At 44.9% G+C, this 19,593-nt stretch overlaps 1 protein-coding gene and 1 long non-coding RNA gene across 4 annotated transcripts in view; one reads left to right on the forward strand and one right to left on the reverse strand.

Moving 5' to 3' along the window:
- Window positions 1–19,593, forward strand: part of galnt14 (UDP-N-acetyl-alpha-D-galactosamine:polypeptide N-acetylgalactosaminyltransferase 14 (GalNAc-T14)) — a 244,046-nt gene that overhangs the window by 87,371 nt on the left and 137,082 nt on the right. The window lies entirely within an intron of this gene.
- On the reverse strand, window positions 14,507–14,902 carry LOC309689261. Its single transcript, XR_014271316.1, has 2 exons — window positions 14,758–14,902; window positions 14,507–14,671 (listed from the first exon to the last, which is right to left on the reverse strand). It is a non-coding gene; the product is annotated as an uncharacterized lncRNA (long non-coding RNA).

Here is a 19,593-nt window from a genome sequence, read left to right on the forward strand (position 1 = left end):
TGCGGTTAATGTAGGTAAACTAAAAAAGGCCATAAATGTCATAACTGGGTTTTAAAATTATATTAATTTGCAGCCTTTAATATTTTACTTGGTGATCAGGTAATTACCTGCAATTTGCATTATTTATGATTATGTGAAAATCTCATTCATCTGACATGCTTAATAAGTTTATTTGATACCTGCATTGTACTGATATAACACAACGGCACTGCACTGTGCATTTTAGTCCAGATGGTTCCCGCACAGATAAACACTCGCATGTAAAAATGGAAGATAATGTTCTTGCTGCCAACAGGGATGGCACTACTCCATCAGTAAGAGTAAAAGCTACTTACAATATCCTTGTATGGGTTAATACACAGGTTAAAACAGGGACATTGTATGGAGAAGTCGTTAGCAATGCTAATTAGGCGAATCAGGAGGAAATGAAAGTCGGTGCTGCTGCTGTGAAGCTGAATCTGTGATCTTTAGCCCACAGTGAGCCGAGGAGATAGGAGATAATTTAAATGTTCAGAGCCCCGAGGCTTCAGAAGCTGGCTTCATGTCATGTTAGGGGAGGCAAGAGTGGAAATGTGATCTCTTTGAATGTATGTGTGTGTGTGTGTTCGTGTGTGTGTCAGAGGGATACTGTACTCACCCTTTCTGAGTCATAGACAGCCAATTATAAAAACCCAACGGCCACCTCGTCCCCCCTCTCTCTATCTGCCTCACTCATTTCCTACCTCTCTCAGCCTCCTTGTCTCATTCTCCATCTCTCTCTTATCTTTCTCACTTGCTTTGTTTTTATCTGTTTCTCTGCCCCCACCGCCCGCCCCCTCCCCTCTCTCTCACAATATAAAAACTTGCACCTCATTAATAAACCTCAGTTGGGGTAAAAATAGTAGAGGAAGGGATGGTAAAGAAGAAGAAGAGAGGAGGGTAAACGAAGTAGAAGGTGAAGAAGTGGGTGAGGGGAGAGGGGTGAAGAGTTGAGAGAAGATGAAAGGATGGAAAAGAGGCAGCCATAGCAAGGAGAAGAGACATTAGGGGGAAATAGAAGAGAGGGCAGATTAAATTAGATTAGCTTTGACTCTATGCATGTCTAAATGGAAATTAAATTTTCACGACAGGAGGTACAATATAACAATATTTCACCCCAGTTCAGCAACATTTGATGTTTCCTCTTGTTCTTTTCTGCTCCTGTTAATTGCATCAGTTTTAGTCTCTTTGCTGCATGTTGAAATAAACGTCTTGTCTTGTTTTACCCCGAGCAGAAGACTCACCATGTTAGTGTGAATATAAGGAAGGATATCTCTGCTGCACTGCACACTGCTGGTTTTCTATATCTGAGGGGAATGCACCAGGCTATATGGGCACTGGACAGAAATATTAGGCTGATACATATTTATTACAGCTTGAATATTATATCTCAGATTGTGTCAGATACTTGTGGTATTATGTAGCGATCAATGTCGCAGTGTTGATTTATTTTTTTCTTCTTATTGTGTTACTCTTCTTATATAAAGATGGAAAATGTTTTGGGAAATTCATCACAAATTCATGCATTCATGCTTTGTGCATGCAGTTGCAAAACTTAAAATCTTCTCACGTTTGCGTCTTTCGCTGAACTGACTTATTTAGTCTGACGCATGCAGGAAATGTTATAAATAAGCAGAAGGGGCAAATCATCATTTGCATTTTGAATTATAGGTTGATTCAGCAGTTGTTTAAGTGCAGGTTTAACTGTAGGGCTCAAAGTGTAAATCTACTCATCACATCATTGCTGCAATGTAACAACTAAGGACAAAATAAATCACATTTTTTCAGCAGCTTTGCTCAAGCTAGAGCAGGTGGGCAGTGCCTCATAATATTATTATTATTATTATTATTATTATTATTATTATTATTAGTGTAGTTATTCCAGCTGGCTCCGTCTTCCTTCCTCCTCCTCTGTGTCACAGAAGGGTTGTTAGAATGTTTTAATATCATCTGATGTATTTATTTTTCTTCTGTCAGTGCAAAATGTTTAATGTGAGTTGTTCAGTGTATATTTCCTCCCGCCGGTTCACCAAATCAGAGGGATTCATGTTGCAAGTAAATAATCCCACTTAATAGTGTTACCGCCGTATGCCTCTCACTTCATCAGATTAATTCAGTCACTGTTGGCTGCTGTATCTGTGTAGCTGTCAACCACACATCTGATTTACATTAGTGTGTGTCTGTGTCTGTGTAGCCACAAAACTCCTGCACGCAATTATCAAGCGTATAATGTCCTCTGTGGGTGCGACGAGGCATGAGGTTGCTGTCACTTGTTAACATCTTGATGTTTATTTCCAAACTAAATGAGAACACAGGTGAGAGAAGATTTGGGCTGATCTAAAAAAAAAAAAAAGATATTTAAGTGGAACAATGATGCCTCCCATAAACACCAAAGACTGTATGTAAAAGATGATACTAACTTTAAGCCCTAACAAAGTGGCTGAGTTATTATAAAAAAGATTTAAAAGTTGGTATTGTATGGTGTTATTGTAAAGTTCCTATGAAGTGGAAAACTAGCCACAGAGCCCAAAACTGCCTGTTGTACCAGTTTGCAGTTACACAGGCGAGTCTACTGATTGACTCCAAGTGGCCACTAGAAGAACTACAGTTTTTGGTACTTCTCTGTTGGTGCCATTTTTCTGCCACTAATGTTGAGCTATATGTACGAGAGCATGCATGTTAGCAGAAGGTTGTAAGGCTGTATCAAACCTGAAAAGGAAGACCTGCTGCTCAGCCGTGAGTCATATTCTTAATTATTCAACTTATTTTTGTTCAGATGCGACCCTGGGGATCTGGATACACAGAAGGCTCAGTGATACAGGGATTACTTGCAAACCTATTTAGCGGACATGCTACAGTGGGAATATAAATCTGAATTCCCTTAGCAACTGCCAATTGGTAGGAGTTCAAATTCCATTCAGTTCAGGATCGTGCAGAAGCTGAAGACTATTCCAGCTTTCTTTGGGTGAAAGGCAGGGTGGACCCAGGACGATTTACCAAGCCATCACACGTCTAACAAGGGGCATTTTTGTTTTCAGTTGGGTGGCACAGTGCAGAATGAAAGCAAAGCAAACGGGTGCCCACTTTCAATACCAGTGGTGATGTTAGTTTTATAGTACACTCTTAAGGCAGGATCCAAGATAGACTGGGTGATATTCAAAATAGAGTTTATTGGCAAATGTGGCTCTGAAAAAGGATTGAATGCAACACGTTTATGATATGGGAAACTGTGCCATCCAGGAGAGTTCATGGATCGAGTAAAGGTGGGTCAGTCTGAGCGCGTTACTATAGTTTGGATTGGAAGAGTCTGATTTACTTGAAGAGATGGAGATGGCTGTACCGTGGAAGGCAAGTGATTTGTTCTTGAAGTCACTGAGACGTTGGAGGGTGGACAGTAGATGAGGACAAGAGGTAAGGGATCCACAGTTTTTCTGGGTACAAGTGTGGCTGCAAGGTTGCCCTTCAGACACACATATAACTCTGTGAGACAGGAGAACACAAGCTTAAGCACTGGGAATACTAGCATGCATGGAAGCCATCTAGGAGCCTGGTTACCACACTGAGGAGTTTGACAATCTGGTAAGGGAAAGGAGACTTGAGCCGGTCTATATATATTGCTTCAGATGAGACTGATGGGAAGCAGGTGCAGTGGCTGAAATGCAGGAAACTGAAGTCTACACCCTTGGGTGGAGATGGGACCAGCTCAACCCAGTCTGGAACTCAGATCATATACAAAAGGAACAAACTGCAAGGACTAGGATACCCGCAGGAAATCTAAATTTAATCAGAAATGATAATGATTTTCAGTCCCCCCCCCCCGCGCCCCAACAGTACAAATTTCATAAGTAAAATGTGATGCTGTGCAACACTAAGTATAATTCTATGATGGATAATTGTTCTCCCCAGCCGGAGTACCCAGAGAGAATCGACAGGCTCAGGACTAACACACAATCCTCACACAGAACAAAAGGGTCCAGATGGCCCTCAAAAATATGGATACTTTAATACACATTTTGATTTTGACTCACGACTTATGCAAATTCAAATTGTGTATTAAACAATCCATATTTTTGAATGAAACCTCTAAAAATGTAATTATTGAAAGGCTGAAGAGTGTTTGGTGTGTGTGTGTGTGTGTGCGCGCGCATCTGTATGTTGATGTTATTTAACTCGATGAAGAGGTGTGTGTCCAGGGTGTATTGCCTTGGACAGCTGTGCTGCTGGGAGCAATACAGTCGTCACGCACCATCTGCCGTGCACACATGCCCACACAAACACACTCATGGACATGCACACACGCATCAGCATGTTGTGATTTAAGCAAACAGGCACATCCACCACCTGGTGTGGCTCTCAGCTACCTACTGCTGTCTTTCTTGGTTTACCTCTTTCTTTCTCTCTCTCGCTCACACTCTCTCGCTCACGCACACACACCTCTCTACGCAAGCAGTGTCAGTCTTTCTCTTTTTTGTTTTATTCGCAGACGCAGCCTGATTTCAGATTGTTGAGCCTGTCAAGAAAAGAGTGTGTTTTAATTGGCCCGTATACTTCTATAACGGCTGCTCCTAAACACCAATATAGCTCCCCGGAGTCACTGACAGGTGCTGCAGTGTTTACTGCGTGTGTGCATGTGTTGAGGGGGTGGTTGCATAGTTGTATCTCTGTGTGTGTGTGTGTGTGTGTGTGTGTGTGTGTGTGTGTGTGTGTGTGTGTGTGTGTGATGTGTCACAAACAATAGAGAGCTTAAACTCAGATAGATGACACGGAGATGCACTAATAGGTCCGCAGAGACTGCAGCTTCCTTTTGTGAGTGTGTGTACTTGTGTGTGTCTGTGTGTGTTTTATATCTAATGAGCATCCCCCTTAACAACAAAACATCCATTTCTAGTGAATCTGCAGACTGACTGACTAATGAACTGTTTCAGCGAGTGGCGGACTGACCGATTTAATGGCTGCCTTACTCACAGAGTAGTTGCTCTTTTTCTTTAATAAAACAAGTTAAAAAAAAGATTTCTTTAAATCTCCTGATCTTAGGATATTTTCTTTTATGAAACTCATTGTCCTGCCCCACAAATTTGGGTCTTCCTCCACTTGTCCAATATCCTTCACACGTCATGCATCTCGTAGTGAAGGATTGCAGTCGTTAATTAGTACAGGCTCTACAAGTGTTCTGATATGTTTGTTAGCCAATTAAATAGTGAGTGATTACATAATGTAACATAGAGGATATTTTGTAATTTGTTCTGTATGGCTTGTGGTGTAGTCTGTTCCTTGCTGTAAGTATGATGGTGTTAGAGTTAATATGCTGAGCAACAACACTGAAGCCATGCTACTGTTTTGGTCTAAAATCAAGATACGCCTAAAAGCTAAAACTTACTGATAGATAACCATACCAGAGTGGTTCTGTTATGTAGACTTCTGAAGCAACTTAACACACAGAGTTAACATCCACTGGTTGATATGTGTTGCAATACCCAGTGAGCTTGTTGACATGGCTTGTTTAGGTGCATCTTCAGCATTTTCTGACCAAGAAACCTGGTATATGGGTATGATGGGGGAAGCTGTTGTTGCAAGGTCTGCAGTAATGATTGGGTCAGTGATAAGAACAAGGTTTCCCAGCCCTTTATTAATGGTTAATATGATTCATTTCAGCTGTAAATAATTTCAGGTTCTGACTGATTGTTCTATAGTACACCTGATTGTAGGTATGTTATACCACTTTCTGTTTGGCTTACTCTTTCAACCATCCAAGCTCTGTTTTATTCTTATTTTTCTACTGCAATTTAATCATGAAACATTTGGAAATTGCTCTGATTAATTTAAAGCAATGGTGCTGTTTTATTTTGAGATTCATGACAGAAACAAAGTAGAAGTGTACGGTGTCGAGTTTCTTTCCATGTTTTGTTGCTGAACTTGGAAAGCAGTCTGGATGGTTTAATGAGTAATTTAATGACTAACAGGCTGGTTATGCAATTGAGTGGCTGCCCAAAACTTGGACAACACACAATACTAAAGCTGTTTTTATCCAAATAATAAAAGCAGGGAGGCTAGAGGCTGCACACATTTATTATTTCACAGGAAAAGAGCATTTATCACAAAGATTAACAACATGGTGAGACATTTGCATATTCGAAATTATGTATTTTTTGGTTCAATAAATCATTTGCCGCCCCAGGTTGAGAACTGCTGCATAATGCGGCATAAAAAATATACTTTTTAAATTTTAACATTCTGCTTCTACAGCTGAGCAGCATAGTTAAAAAATGCATACTTACATCTTGTAATGTTTTGAACTTTTGAGTTTCAATTTTGATATCAACCTGGAAATGTTTCCTTAAGATTTTATTGGATTTTGACACAATTTGGGAACGTGTGATGGATTAATACAGTTTTTGGGAACTAGACATTCTGTGCGTGTGTGTGTGCGTGTCTGGATTCTGGTGGCCTGTTGGTGGGTTTCCTGTGTCTGTGTTTGTTAATCATTTGCTTTTCTTGAAGCCCATACGGAAAAGAAATAATAAAAACTTATATGTGATTACTCATGAAAGTGGCCACTTTCTCATTACTTTCATACATTGTTTTAGTAAGTATCCAAAACATACAAGTTGTAATTTTTCAAGGGATCTTATATCTGTTTTCACTCTTATATGCTTTTCATATAAGTTTCACACAAGACAGATACAAACTTTATAAGATTTATATATATCTTATCAACAGTTCAGTGCGTGATTTGCTGTGTATCTGTGTTTAGAGAAGTGATGAGGCATGTAGTATATTACAGCAAGTGTTCTCTTTTTGTGTTGCAACTGTCACACACTTGGTGTGTGTGTGTGTGTGTGTGTGTGTGTGTGTGTGTGTGTGTGTGTGTGTGTGTGGTCCTCCAAATTTAGTGGGAGCTATCTGAGGTAAACAGCTGGTGATTGGAGGGGGTACGTCCTATTTTGGAGAGCTTCCCAGACTCTCACTCACTGTCTCTCTGTCACACACACACACACACACACACACACACATTAACACTCTCTCACACTCTGTCACTCACTTTCCCTCCCCATCAGATTCGATTAGGCGATCTTTGGATGATGCTGAGGTGGAGTCATGTGAGCATGAGATTGATGAGAGAGAGAGAGAGAGAGAGAGAGAGAGAGAGAGAGAGAGAGAGAGTGTGTGTGTGTGTGTGTGTGTGTGTGTGTGTGTGTGTGTGTGTGTGTGTGTGTGTGAGAATTAAGCACACTGTGTGGATATGACACTGTTTACACAGTCACACTGTATAGAACTGCTTCTGTTTTGGTGACAAAAAACAAGTCAAGCTTAGTATTAAGACTTGGTTTAAGATTAGGTTAAGTTTAGGTTAACAGTGCAGTAATTCTTCAAGTAATGAGCCAGTGTAGTCCTAAATGATAGAAATGTGTGTGTGTGTGTGCGTGTGTGTGTGTGCGCGCGCGTACACGCACGCGCTCATCTGTGTAATTTCTTCAGAGTTGTGACAGAGTCTAATTAGGGAGTAGGCAGAGAGTGCTGACTGACTAACAAACCGAGTATATAGTGTTTGTGTGCGTGCATGTGTGTGTGTTGGTCTAATAGCTTCTATAAAATGGCAGCAGATGGCCATGTGCTTATTGAAATTTTCCTGAACCTTGAAGGTGTTACGGCCGAGACCGTTTCAGACGAGTGACAGGACTCAAACGCAAGACGCCGAACAGCTCGTAAGTATATTTTAAGAATAATGTTTAATGTTTACACAAAATATTCATAAACAAAAGGTGAGCGTAGACGTTAAACTAAATAACGATCTGGTCTGGGTCAGAGAGGACAGCTATTCCGGGGATTGGACTGGAAAGCAAGTCACAAAGGGTCCAGGAAAAGGTCGGGGTCACTGTAACAGAATGCAGATGTTCAAACATAGATAAGGAGGCATATGAATATGTTGTTTGGCTCAGAATCCTCCTTCGTACTGCGTACTTGCCAACGGAGGTCGGAGATGACATAGAGGGGTGAGTAGTCCGGGTGTGTAAATCCAAAAACTCCTGGCGTGGAGGCAGAGAGGCAGGTAGGTAATTTTGGTAATAGCCTGAGGGACTGCCAGAAGGTCCAGCATCCAAGTAGAAGCTCTTCGCCAGAGTTGACAGTTAGGTGTAGCTGAAAAGGGAGGCGCACAAAAAACAAACATACAGTGAGGCAAGGTGATTCAAAAAAACACGTAGGGAATTTATGGTGGTGGCCTGCACTGACTGATGTTTAGCAGAGAATCTGGCGAAGAGAGATTGAGAACGCTGGCCTTATGAGTCCCCGGCTAATTACCCACAGATGTAAGCGATCAGCAAAAACACTGAGGCCCCTCCCAGGGGTGGAGACGCCGGCTCGGAGGGAGACACACTGGCACACACCCGGACCATGACAGTACCCCCCCTCAAGGGACGCCACCCGGCGGCCGACCAGCACCCGCCCCACGACGTGACCTAAGAAAATCAGAAACCATCACAGAGTCAAGCATCAAAGAACGAGGAACCCAAGAACGCTCCTCCGGCCCATAACCCTCCCAGTCCACCAAAAACTGCAGCCCCCTACCCCGCCGCCGCACATCCAGAATGCGCCGGACAGAAAACGCAGGGTGCCCGTCAATGAGCCGGGCGGGAGGCGGGGGCACCGGAGGCGGGCACAGACGACTAGACACCACCGGCTTCACCTGAGAAACGTGAAAGACCGGGTGAACCCGCAAGGCAGCAGGCAAACGGAGCTTGACAGCCGTAGGGCTGAGGACCCTGTCCACAGAATAGGGGCCGATGTAACGAGGAGACAACTTGCGGGAGGATGCCCTGAGAGGGATGTCTTTCGCGGCGAGCCACACCTTCTGTCCCGGTGAGTAAACAGGCGCAGGAGACCGGCGACGGTCGGCACAGCTACGTTGGCGAGCCACAGCTCGCAACAGCGCCTCCCGCGTACGAGACCAGACCCGACGGCAGCGCTGTAGATGATGCTGGACCGAGGGGACAGCAAGATCAGCCTCCTCCTCCGGAAACAGGGGCGGCTGATAACCCAAAGAGGCCTCGAACGGTGACAACCCAGTAGCAGACGAAACCAAGGAGTTGTGGGCATATTCCACCCACGGCAGATACGAGGCCCAAGTCGCAGGGTTATGACAGGTCACACAGCGGAGCGCGGCCTCAAGCTCCTGATTTAAACGTTCCGTCTGGCCGTTCGTCTGAGGATGGTAACCAGAGCTCAGACAAGGCCTGGCCCCCAAAGCAGCGCAAAAAGAACCCCAAACTTGGGACGAGAACTGCGGACCCCTGTCCGAAACTATTTCCACAGGAATGCCATGAAGCCGAAAAACATGGTCCAACAACAACGTAGACGTCTCAGCCGCAGTGGGAAACTTCTCCAAAGCGACGAAATGAGCAGCCTTAGAAAACCGATCCACGACCGAGAGAATAGTGGTCTTCCCAGCCGAAACCGGGAGTCCCGTAACAAAATCCAGGGCGATGTGGGACCAAGGGCGATGAGGCGTAGATAACGGCTGCAACAGCCCAGCAGGACGGTGAGTACGCGACTTACACCTGGCACACACAGGGCACGCAGCCACATATTCCCGAACATCTTTGTCCAGAGTGGCCCACCAAAAATGTCTCTTAACCATAGAAGTCGTCCTGCCCCTGCCCGGGTGACACGCAAACCTCGAAGCGTGCACCCATTCCAGTACCTTGGAGCGAGCAGCCGCGGGAACAAAACGCCGGTTAGTCGGTCCCGTGCCCGGATCCGGTTCCGTCCGGAGGCCCCGGTTGATGGCGTCCTCCACCTCCCAGGTAATAGCTCCCACCGTACAGCCGGCCGGAAGAATGGTGGAAAACTCCGCCGGACCCGTGTCAGAGTCAAACTGCCGAGAGAGGGCATTCGGTTTGGTGTTTCTGGAACCCGGGTGATAGGAAATGGAAAAGTTAAAACGTGCGAAAAACAGCGACCAACGAGCTTGACGTGCATTCAACCTCTTCGTACCTACGCGGTGCGAAGAGGTTGAATGCACGTCAAGTTCTTATGATCCGTCCACACCAGGAACGGTAGCGCCGCGCCTTCCAGATGATGACGCCACTCCTCCAACGCCAACTTAACGGCAAGCAGTTCCCGGTCCCCCACATCATAGTTCCGTTCCGCTGGTGAAAGCCGCCGAGAGAAAAAGGCGCACGGCCGTAGCTTAGAGGAGGGGCCGGCACATTGTGAAAGCACAGCCCCCACCCCCACATCAGAAGCATCCACCTCCACAATAAAAGCCTTAGACGGATCGGGTTGAGCGAGGATGGGCGCAGTAGAAAACAGATGTTTCAGCTTCGTGAACGCGCTGTCTGCTTCGGCGGACCAGCCGAACGGAAGCTTCGTAGAGGTAAGGCGTGTAAGCGGAGCCGCCACCAGACTGTAGTTCCTTATGAACCGACGATAGAAATTTGCAAATCCCAAAAACCCCTGGAGTTGCTTGCGAGTAGAAGGCACAGGCCAGTCTGTGACCGCCTTCACCTTAGCCGGATCCGTCTTCACCTGCCCCCCTGCCAAAATGTATCCCAGGAAAGAGACCGATGTCAAATGAAACTCACATTTCTCAACCTTGGCATACAGTCTGTTTTCCAAGAGGCGTTGAAGGACAGCTCGGACATGTGAATGATGCTCAGCCAAAGTTTTAGAAAAAATAAGAATGTCATCTAAATAGACGAACACAAAACGGTCGAGGAAATCCCGTAGGACATCATTTATTAGGGCCTGAAACACCGCTGGAGCGTTCGTTAAACCGAAAGGCATAACGAGATACTCGAAATGACCCAGGGGGGTGTTAAACGCGGTCTTCCACTCGTCTCCCTGACGGATTCGCACCAAATGATAAGCATTGCGAAGATCTAACTTAGTGAACACCGTGGCACCCTGTAGCGATTCAACAGCGGAGCTAATGAGTGGCAAGGGATACTTATTTTTAATAGTGACGTCATTCAAGCCCCTGAAATCAATACACGGCCGAAGAGACCCATCCTTCTTGTCTACAAAAAAAAACCCAGCCGCCACGGGGGATGAAGACGGACGGATTAACCCAGCCGCGAGTGAATCCCTAATATACTCCTCCATCGCAGCACGTTCAGGCCTAGAGATACTATATAACCGGCTCTTGGGCAGGGACGCTCCGGGGAGCAAATCAATCGCACAGTCATAAGGGCGATGGGGCGGTAGGGACTGCGCTTTGATCTTACTGAATACTTCCCGCAAATCATGATACTCAGGCGGCACCCCTGAGAGATCGGGGACATATTCGTCAGTCCCCGTAGCCTCCCCCGGACCGGGAAAACGGGCGGAAGTCAGACAATTGGAGTGGCAAAAAGGGCTCCAGCTGACAACCCTTTGCCCCTCCCAATCCAAGTGCGGATTGTGTAAGCACAGCCAGGGATAACCCAAAGTAAGCGGAGTATCAGGTGAATCGAGGACAAAAAAGGTGAGTTTCTCCCTATGATTCCCCGAAGTGCACAGTGACACTGGACCAGTGTGAAAAGAAATTTTAGTGAAAACCTGGTTATTAATCGCTCTAACTGGAATGGGCGGCTCAAGGCGCACGAGCGGAACGCCTAATCGTTCAGCGAGATCGAGACTGATTAAATTCTGTTCAGAACCAGAATCTAATAAGGCTGTGCATGAATGAGTAATCTGTAGCATCTCCAAGGTGACAGGGAGTTGTAAACGGGGTTTCTGACCAGAATTCGAACCGCCCACCCGTATCCCCGATTCTACCGGCGGGCGACACCTTTTCCCTCCTTCGGGCATGCAGCAATCAAGTGTTCCAGCGAGCCACAGTAAAAACAGGCATGAGCCCGACGCCGCCGCTCCCTCTCCTCCGGTGTCAACCGTGACCGGCCAATCTGCATAGGCTCCGGCTCGGGATTAGTGACGTAAGCCGAGGCGACAAACTCATGCGAGTCCACAGTCGGAGGCGGAGACGGTGACGTACCCGGAAACGAGCGCGGTAAACGGCGCTGGGATTTGTAGTTCCTGTCCCTCTCCCTGTCACACAACCTGTTGTCAATGCGAAGGGAGAGGGACGCCAGTTCCTCAAAAGATTTTGGCTCATCACGGGAGGCAAGCTGGTCTTTCATACCCTCGTTCAATGCCCGGAAAAACACCCCACGCAGAGCGTCGTCAGGCCAACCGGTTTCGGCGGCGGCAGTACGAAAATCAATCAAAAAATCGGCAACCCTCTGACGGCCCTGGCGAAGATCCAGCAGCCTCTGCGCAGAACTACCCTCAGAAATGGGGTGCGCAAACGTTTTCTGGAATTCCCCCAAAAACACCTCATAAGAACAGGTTAACAAAGGATTCTTCGATAGATACGCCTCCGCCCACTTAAGTGCACGATTACGCAGTTTACCCACCAAATAAGATACAGTGGGGCAAAAAAGTATTTAGTCAGCCACCGATTGTGCAAGTTCCCCCACCTAAAATGATGACAGAGGTCAGTAATTTGCACCAGAGGTACACTTCAACTGTGAGAGACAGAATGTGAAAAAAAAATCCATGAATCCACATGGTAGGATTTGTAAAGAATTTATTCGTAAATCAGGGTGGAAAATAAGTATTTGGTCAATAACAAAAATACAACTCAATACTTTGTAACATAACCTTTGTTGGCAATAACAGAGGTCAAACGTTTACTATAGGTCTTTACCAGGTTTGCACACACAGTAGCTGGTATTTTGGCCCATTCCTCCATGCAGATCTTCTCGAGAGCAGTGATGTTTTGGGGCTGTCGCCGAGCAACATGGACTTTCAACTCCCGCCACAGATTTTCTATGGGGTTGAGGTCTGGAGACTGGCTAGGCCACTCCAGGACTTTCAAATGCTTCTTACGGAGCCACTCCTTTGTTGCCCGGGCGGTGTGTTTTGGATCATTGTCATGTTGGAAGACCCAGCCTCGTTTCATCTTCAAAGTTCTCACTGATGGAAGGAGGTTTTGGCTCAAAATCTCACGATACATGGCCCCATTCATTCTGTCCTTAACACGGATCAGTCGTCCTGTCCCCTTGGCAGAAAAACAGCCCCATAGCATGATGTTTCCACCCCCATGCTTCACAGTAGGTATGGTGTTCTTGGGATGCAACTCAGTATTCTTCTTCCTCCAAACACGACGAGTTGAGTTTATACCAAAAAGTTCTGCTTTGGTTTCATCTGACCACATGACATTCTCCCAATCCTCTGCTGTATCATCCATGTGCTCTCTGGCAAACTTCAGACGGGCCTGGACATGCACTGGCTTCAGCAGCGGAACACGTCTGGCACTGCGGGATTTGATTCCCTGCCGTTGTAGTGTGTTACTGATGGTGACCTTTGTTACTTTGGTCCCAGCTCTCTGCAGGTCATTCACCAGGTCCCCCGCGTGTGGTTCTGGGATCTTTGCTCACCGTTCTCATGATCATTTTGACCCCACGGGATGAGATCTTGCGTGGAGCCCCAGATCGAGGGAGATTATCAGTGGTCTTGTATGTCTTCCATTTTCTGATGATTGCTCCCACAGTTGATTTTTTCACACCAAGCTGCTTGCCTATTGTAGATTCACTCTTCCCAGTCTGGTGCAGGTCTACAATACTTTTCCTGGTGTCCTTCGAAAGCTCTTTGGTCTTGGCCATGGCGGAGTTTGGAGTCTGACAGTTTGAGGCTGTGGACAGGTGTCTTTTATACAGATGATGAGTTCAAACAGGTGCCATTCATACAGGTAACGAGTGGGGGACAGAAAAGCTTCTTACAGAAGACGTTACAGGTCTGTGAGAGCCAGAGATTTTCCTTGTTTGAGGTGACCAAATACTTATTTTCCACCCTAATTTACAAATAAATTCTTTACAAATCCTACCATGTGAATTCATGGATTTTTTTTTCACATTCTGTCTCTCACAGTTGAAGTGTACCTCTGGTGCAAATTACTGACCTCTGTCATCATTTTAAGTGGGGGAACTTGCACAATCGGTGGCTGACTAAATACTTTTTTGCCCCACTGTATCTTATTAGAATCCGCAACAAATGTGCGTGGAGAACGACCGAAAACAAGGTCGACCTGAAGCAAAAACCCGCTACAACTCCCTGGATCCCCTGAAAATGGTTCGGGCTCCGGGGACGTAGCATCACGGAAAGCTGATGTAGGTGGAGATGCAACGGCAACAGGTTGAGGCAGAGGAGCTGGTGTACCGGAGTCTTGGCCCGCGGGGCCCGAGGCGGAACCAGCAGCAGTAGAAATATCCGCTTGTAGAGCCTGGAGGGACTCCAGTATTTGACTTTGACCATCTCTAAGAGTCTGCTGCTGGGCTAACAGGAACTGAATAGATTGTTCATGACTTCCTAATATCGCCCCCTGCCTCTGAATGGCTGACCGTTCCGCGTCTGCTGAGTCCATAACTGCTGGCCAGATTCTACTGTTACGGCCGAGACCGTTTCAGACGAGTGACAGGACTCAAACGCAAGACGCCGAACAGCTCGTAAGTATATTTTAAGAATAATGTTTAATGTTTACACAAAATATTCATAAACAAAAGGTGAGCGTAGACGTTAAACTAAATAACGATCTGGTCCGGGTCAGAGAGGACAGCTATTCCGGGGATTGGACTGGAAAGCAAGTCACAAAGGGTCCAGGAAAAGGTCGGGGTCACTGTAACAGAATGCAGATGTTCAAACATAGATAAGGAGGCATATGAATATGTTGTTTGGCTCAGAATCCTCCTTCGTACTGCGTACTTGCCAACGGAGGTCGGAGATGACATAGAGGGGTGAGTAGTCCGGGTGTGTAAATCCAAAAACTCCTGGCGTGGAGGCAGAGAGGCAGGTAGGTAATTTTGGTAATAGCCTGAGGGACTGCCAGAAGGTCCAGCATCCAAGTAGAAGCTCTTCGCCAGAGTTGACAGTTAGGTGTAGCTGAAAAGGGAGGCGCACAAAAAACAAACATACAGTGAGGCAAGGTGATTCAAAAAAACACGTAGGGAATTTATGGTGGTGGCCTGCACTGACTGATGTTTAGCAGTCAGTGCAGAAGAGAGATTGAGAACGCTGGCCTTATGAGTCCCCGGCTAATTACCCACAGATGTAAGCGATCAGCAAAAACACTGAGGCCCCTCCCAGGGGTGGAGACGCCGGCTCGGAGGGAGACACACTGGCACACACCCGGACCATGACAGAAGGTGACGGGTTTGGCATTTCCTTGCTTTGCTTAAGTGCCCTTGAGCACCACCCTCAGCCTTCTAATGAAACTGTATGTGAGATTATCAGTTCACCTAAATAAGAAGCACAATCAATACATTTTGAATACAGTGAATGTGAATACTGTACTTACTACAAGTTACTTTGCATATTGAGGTTTTGCATACAGATCCAACATATTGTCCTAAAACAGTTTACATCTACAGGTGACCTGACTGAGCAAAATTACAGCTTGTCCAAAAGCTTTAAAATAGCCTGTATTAAATGAAATACGCAGCAGCCTGAGGATGTGTCCACACACACACACACACACACACACACACACACACACACGCATGCACGCACACCTGTTGTTGTCAAGAATGCCCATTTAGATAATCTGGCCGATCTGATTGTGGTAGACATACACACCTGTTGTTGTCTTCTTCCTCTCTCATTGTCTGACTGTCCGTCTTCCCGATGATCTCCTTCTCCTTTTCCTCCTTTCAGCGTCTCTTGGCAGCACCGGAGTATCATATCCGAATGAGTGTTGAAACAGTAATGAAGTAGAGATCAGAGAGCTTTTCTTGGGGAAAAGTACACAAAAATGGGATGTGTCCTGTTCCAAACAGAGTAAACACATTTTTTGCAGGCAAAACAAGAAATATTGAGGGTACTCCAGCATCTCCACTGATGAAGGCAGCCTGACGTCTTCGTGTAGATCCATCCAAAGTCATAAATGCACCAGTGTGATCTGCACCTTTAGATTAGCTTGCATGTCATCTTACTGAACTTTGAGTTGCCCCCAAAGCCATCCATTAGCGTAGGTGTATGTGACTGTTAGTGCTTTAAGTATAGATAAAGGCACCGTATGAATGTGTATGCCTGGGTGAATGAGACTTATAGTAGAAAGTGTTTTTAAGTAGCTTAAGTACGTTATATAAGGATGAGTCCATTTATCATTTTACTATTTATCTAACTAGATATATGAGAGAGCATGTATTTACATATCCTCCCTTTGTAATTGTAGTTGGTATCACTAGCTTAAACCTATTCTGGAATGACTCCTGCATTATTATGTATTTATTCATAATATATGATGTAAACCTGTCAGATTTCCAGAGTCAGAAAAAGTCAAACTGTGTCTTGCTTATAGTTCAGCTGTAAAATTCTCTCACCACATGGAGCATCTCTCCTGCCGGGCTGCTGACAGCCAAAAACTCAGTCACAGTGAAGAGCAGTAGTGAAAGTTGAACTAGCATCTAACTTAAAAGCAGTTTATCCAACTTCATTTACAGCCGGCAGTAGAGCCGAGAGCGTCAGGCCGGCCAGCGGACACATTCTGCACTACTGCGTCCATTACTTCAAAACTAATCGGGGTGAGGTGCTTTTCAGGCTGGACTTGGTTTGTCAGGTTTACAACCTGCCTGCCATGCCGTTGTTCTCACATTGCACATTTGCAGTGGTTGGAGAAAAGTCATCATAGATTTTTAGGGGCAACCACAGTCTCCAGTTTCCAGAAGAGTAATAACTCCTGAACAGCTGGGCAGTAAGGAATGTTTCCCAGAAATATTCAGCAACATTTGTTTTTAAAAAGATATGAGTGCATGACAATTAAGATAGAATATAACTTATACGTTGTAATTAAATCATTTTGAATCATAAGAAAAAGTGATCTCGAAGCTGGTTGTGGGGAAAAACAGACCAAAAGTTATTAGCTTAATTAAGTTATTTTTCATTGTGTCTGGACTTTTTCTATGTTCCATGATGCATCATTTTACAACACACCACCATTTTAAGAAAGAGCAATGACTGTTCCCCTGACAGATTTCCATTTGTCTCATAGCAACAGCAGAGCCGGCAGCGGCTCCTCTGCAGAGCTCTGCTGGCTAAGTGTTGAGGGCTTTGGAGGAAACAGGACATCAGCACTTTGAAGAGAAGGTCATCTGTCTGCTGGCTGCAACTGAGGACCAGTGTGTGTGTGTGTGCCTGTGTGTGTGTGTGTGTTTTTATGTATGCGGCTGGATGTGTAAAGAAGCAGAATGACCACAATAGTATTGGGCTCAAGATAAGACACAGGCATGTGCATTCACAAACACATGAAGGTACTCTATGTGTACTCTGGCAAACAAATACACAAAAACGATAATTACCACCATGAACAGTGTGAATAGAGTTCAAAGTAATCTCTCCATTCAAGCGATTGGCTCAATTGTTGTGAAAATGCTGCGAAAAACCAGCAGGGATCAGCTGAAAGTGGTGTTCCTCTGTCAAGAGCATTTCAGGCTGAACTTTGTGGCACCACGCTGTGTGACAAACACTGCTCTGACCAGTCCATCTTAACAACTAAGCTAAATACATCAACTGTTTTTCCTTTACATTATTCAAACATGTCACTGAGCAAAGAGCTTTAGCAAATTTCTGCCGTTATTGGATTTTTTTTTTTGTCAGTCTCAGCTGTGCTTTCCGCTCAAGCCTAACATACCATGTAACCATGATTGCAGCTAGCAAGCTAGCATGCCTGATTTAGGATGGGAGGTTTTTATTGACTGTAACCATGTAAGGATGCCAGATAATATGTTTGAGCACAGCGTATGAAGCAGAAAATTAAATTCATAGAAAACATTCCAGGACATCCCATGCCTCTGCAGAAATACGTGCAGGAGATCAGGGGACTACTTTGCGTTGTGTTTGGTCCTTTGTTTTCTCTTGTTACTTTGAGTTGATCTCTCATGTCTTTGTTGATTGTATCCTCACTTGGTAGTTCAGTTCAATTTGGTTTTATTTCCATAGTGCTAAATCACAACAACAGTTGCCTCAAGGTTCCTTATATTGTAGGATGAAGAACCAGGCTCAGGGAGGGAAGGCCTTTTGCCACGACCGGTTTGCGGTGAGGAAAGGAAGTCGGGACAGAAGTCATGCTGTGGAAGAGAGACAGAGATTAATAACAAGTATGCATCATGGGAATCCCCCAGCAGCCTTCACCTAATGCAGCATAACTAAAGGAAGATTCAGGGTCACCTGATCCAGCCCTAACTATATGCTTTAGGAAAAAGGAAAGTTTGAAGCCTAATCTTGTTGTGAAAATGCTGCGAAAAACCAGCAGGGATCAGTTGAAAGTGGTGTTCCTCTGTCAAGAGCATAGCGTAGAGATAGTGTCTGTCTCCTGAATCCAAACTGGAAGCTGGTTTCACAGAAGAGTTGCCTGAAAACTGAAGGCTCTCCCTCCCATTCTACTTTTACAGTAAATACTCTAGGAACAACAAGTAAGCCTGCAGTGCGAGAGTGAAGTGCTCTAATAGGGTGATATAGTACTATAAGGTCATTAAGATAAGATGGGGCCTGATTATTTAAGACCTTGTATGTGAGGAGCAGGATTTTGATTCAATTCTGGATTTAAAAGGAAGCCAATGAAGAGAAGCCAAAACAGGAGAAATCTGCTCTCTCTTTCTAGTTCCTGTCAGGACTCTTGCTGCAGCATTTTGGATTAACTGAAGGCTTTTCAGGGAGTTTTTAGGACATCCTGATAATAACGTTCAGTTTAGGCACCAAAACTACTTGGTTAATTTTAGAAAGAGTTGATATTTTTAACCGCCGGTTTCACCCTAATAGAGTTCTCGTTATCAGTGAATCAGTTAGTCCACCCCCCACCCCCTTTTTTTTTAGAGAAAGACAAAAAGTGAACCATACATCAATGTCATCAGTGTTCCACTTTAAACTCTGCTGCTGGGTCAGCCTGTGACCTTCATCACGACACGCCACCTTACTATCTGTGTTAGCTAAGTGGGTCAGTGTGTGTGTGTACGTGTGTACCCTCACTATGAAGATGACCTTTAAGTATGTTTATTATGTAGAATTATTTTCATGAGATAGTATATCATATTTTTGTCTTTCTTAAATGAAGTGCATGTCCTTGTACTGTATGTGTGTGTGTGTCTGTGTGTGTGTGTGTATATATATGTGTTGCATTGTGAAAACTCATAGCTGGGTGTTAAAATACAGTTGCTATCACCACTCTGTCCTCATAAATGTAGCAGTAGAGGTCTGTGTGTATAAAAAACAGATGAAAGGAGGAGATGGCCCGGGGGAGAAACACAACTCTTTTTCAGCATCACTTCCTGCAACATTCAGCCTCAAGGCATCACCAGACGAGACCTGAATCACAGATTGGAAATCTAAGAAATATTAGAAAGCACTGTTCTGTGCTGCTCTGTGTATGAGGGGAAGTGTGCCTATTGATAGTGAAGGACCCACCACTCTAAATTAGCATGCTGCAGATTACTGTTTCAACGTGTTTTAACGTGCTGTGAGTGTAACAAACACTTTAGATTTGATTTCTAAACTGCTGTTTAAGGTCTTATCTCTCAGGGAAATTAATGGATTATTTTTCTTGGAAAA

The sequence above is a fragment of the Aulonocara stuartgranti genome, assembly GCF_965226115.1.
Source record: "Aulonocara stuartgranti genome assembly, chromosome: 15".
Classification (NCBI taxonomy): domain Eukaryota; kingdom Metazoa; phylum Chordata; class Actinopteri; order Cichliformes; family Cichlidae; genus Aulonocara; species Aulonocara stuartgranti.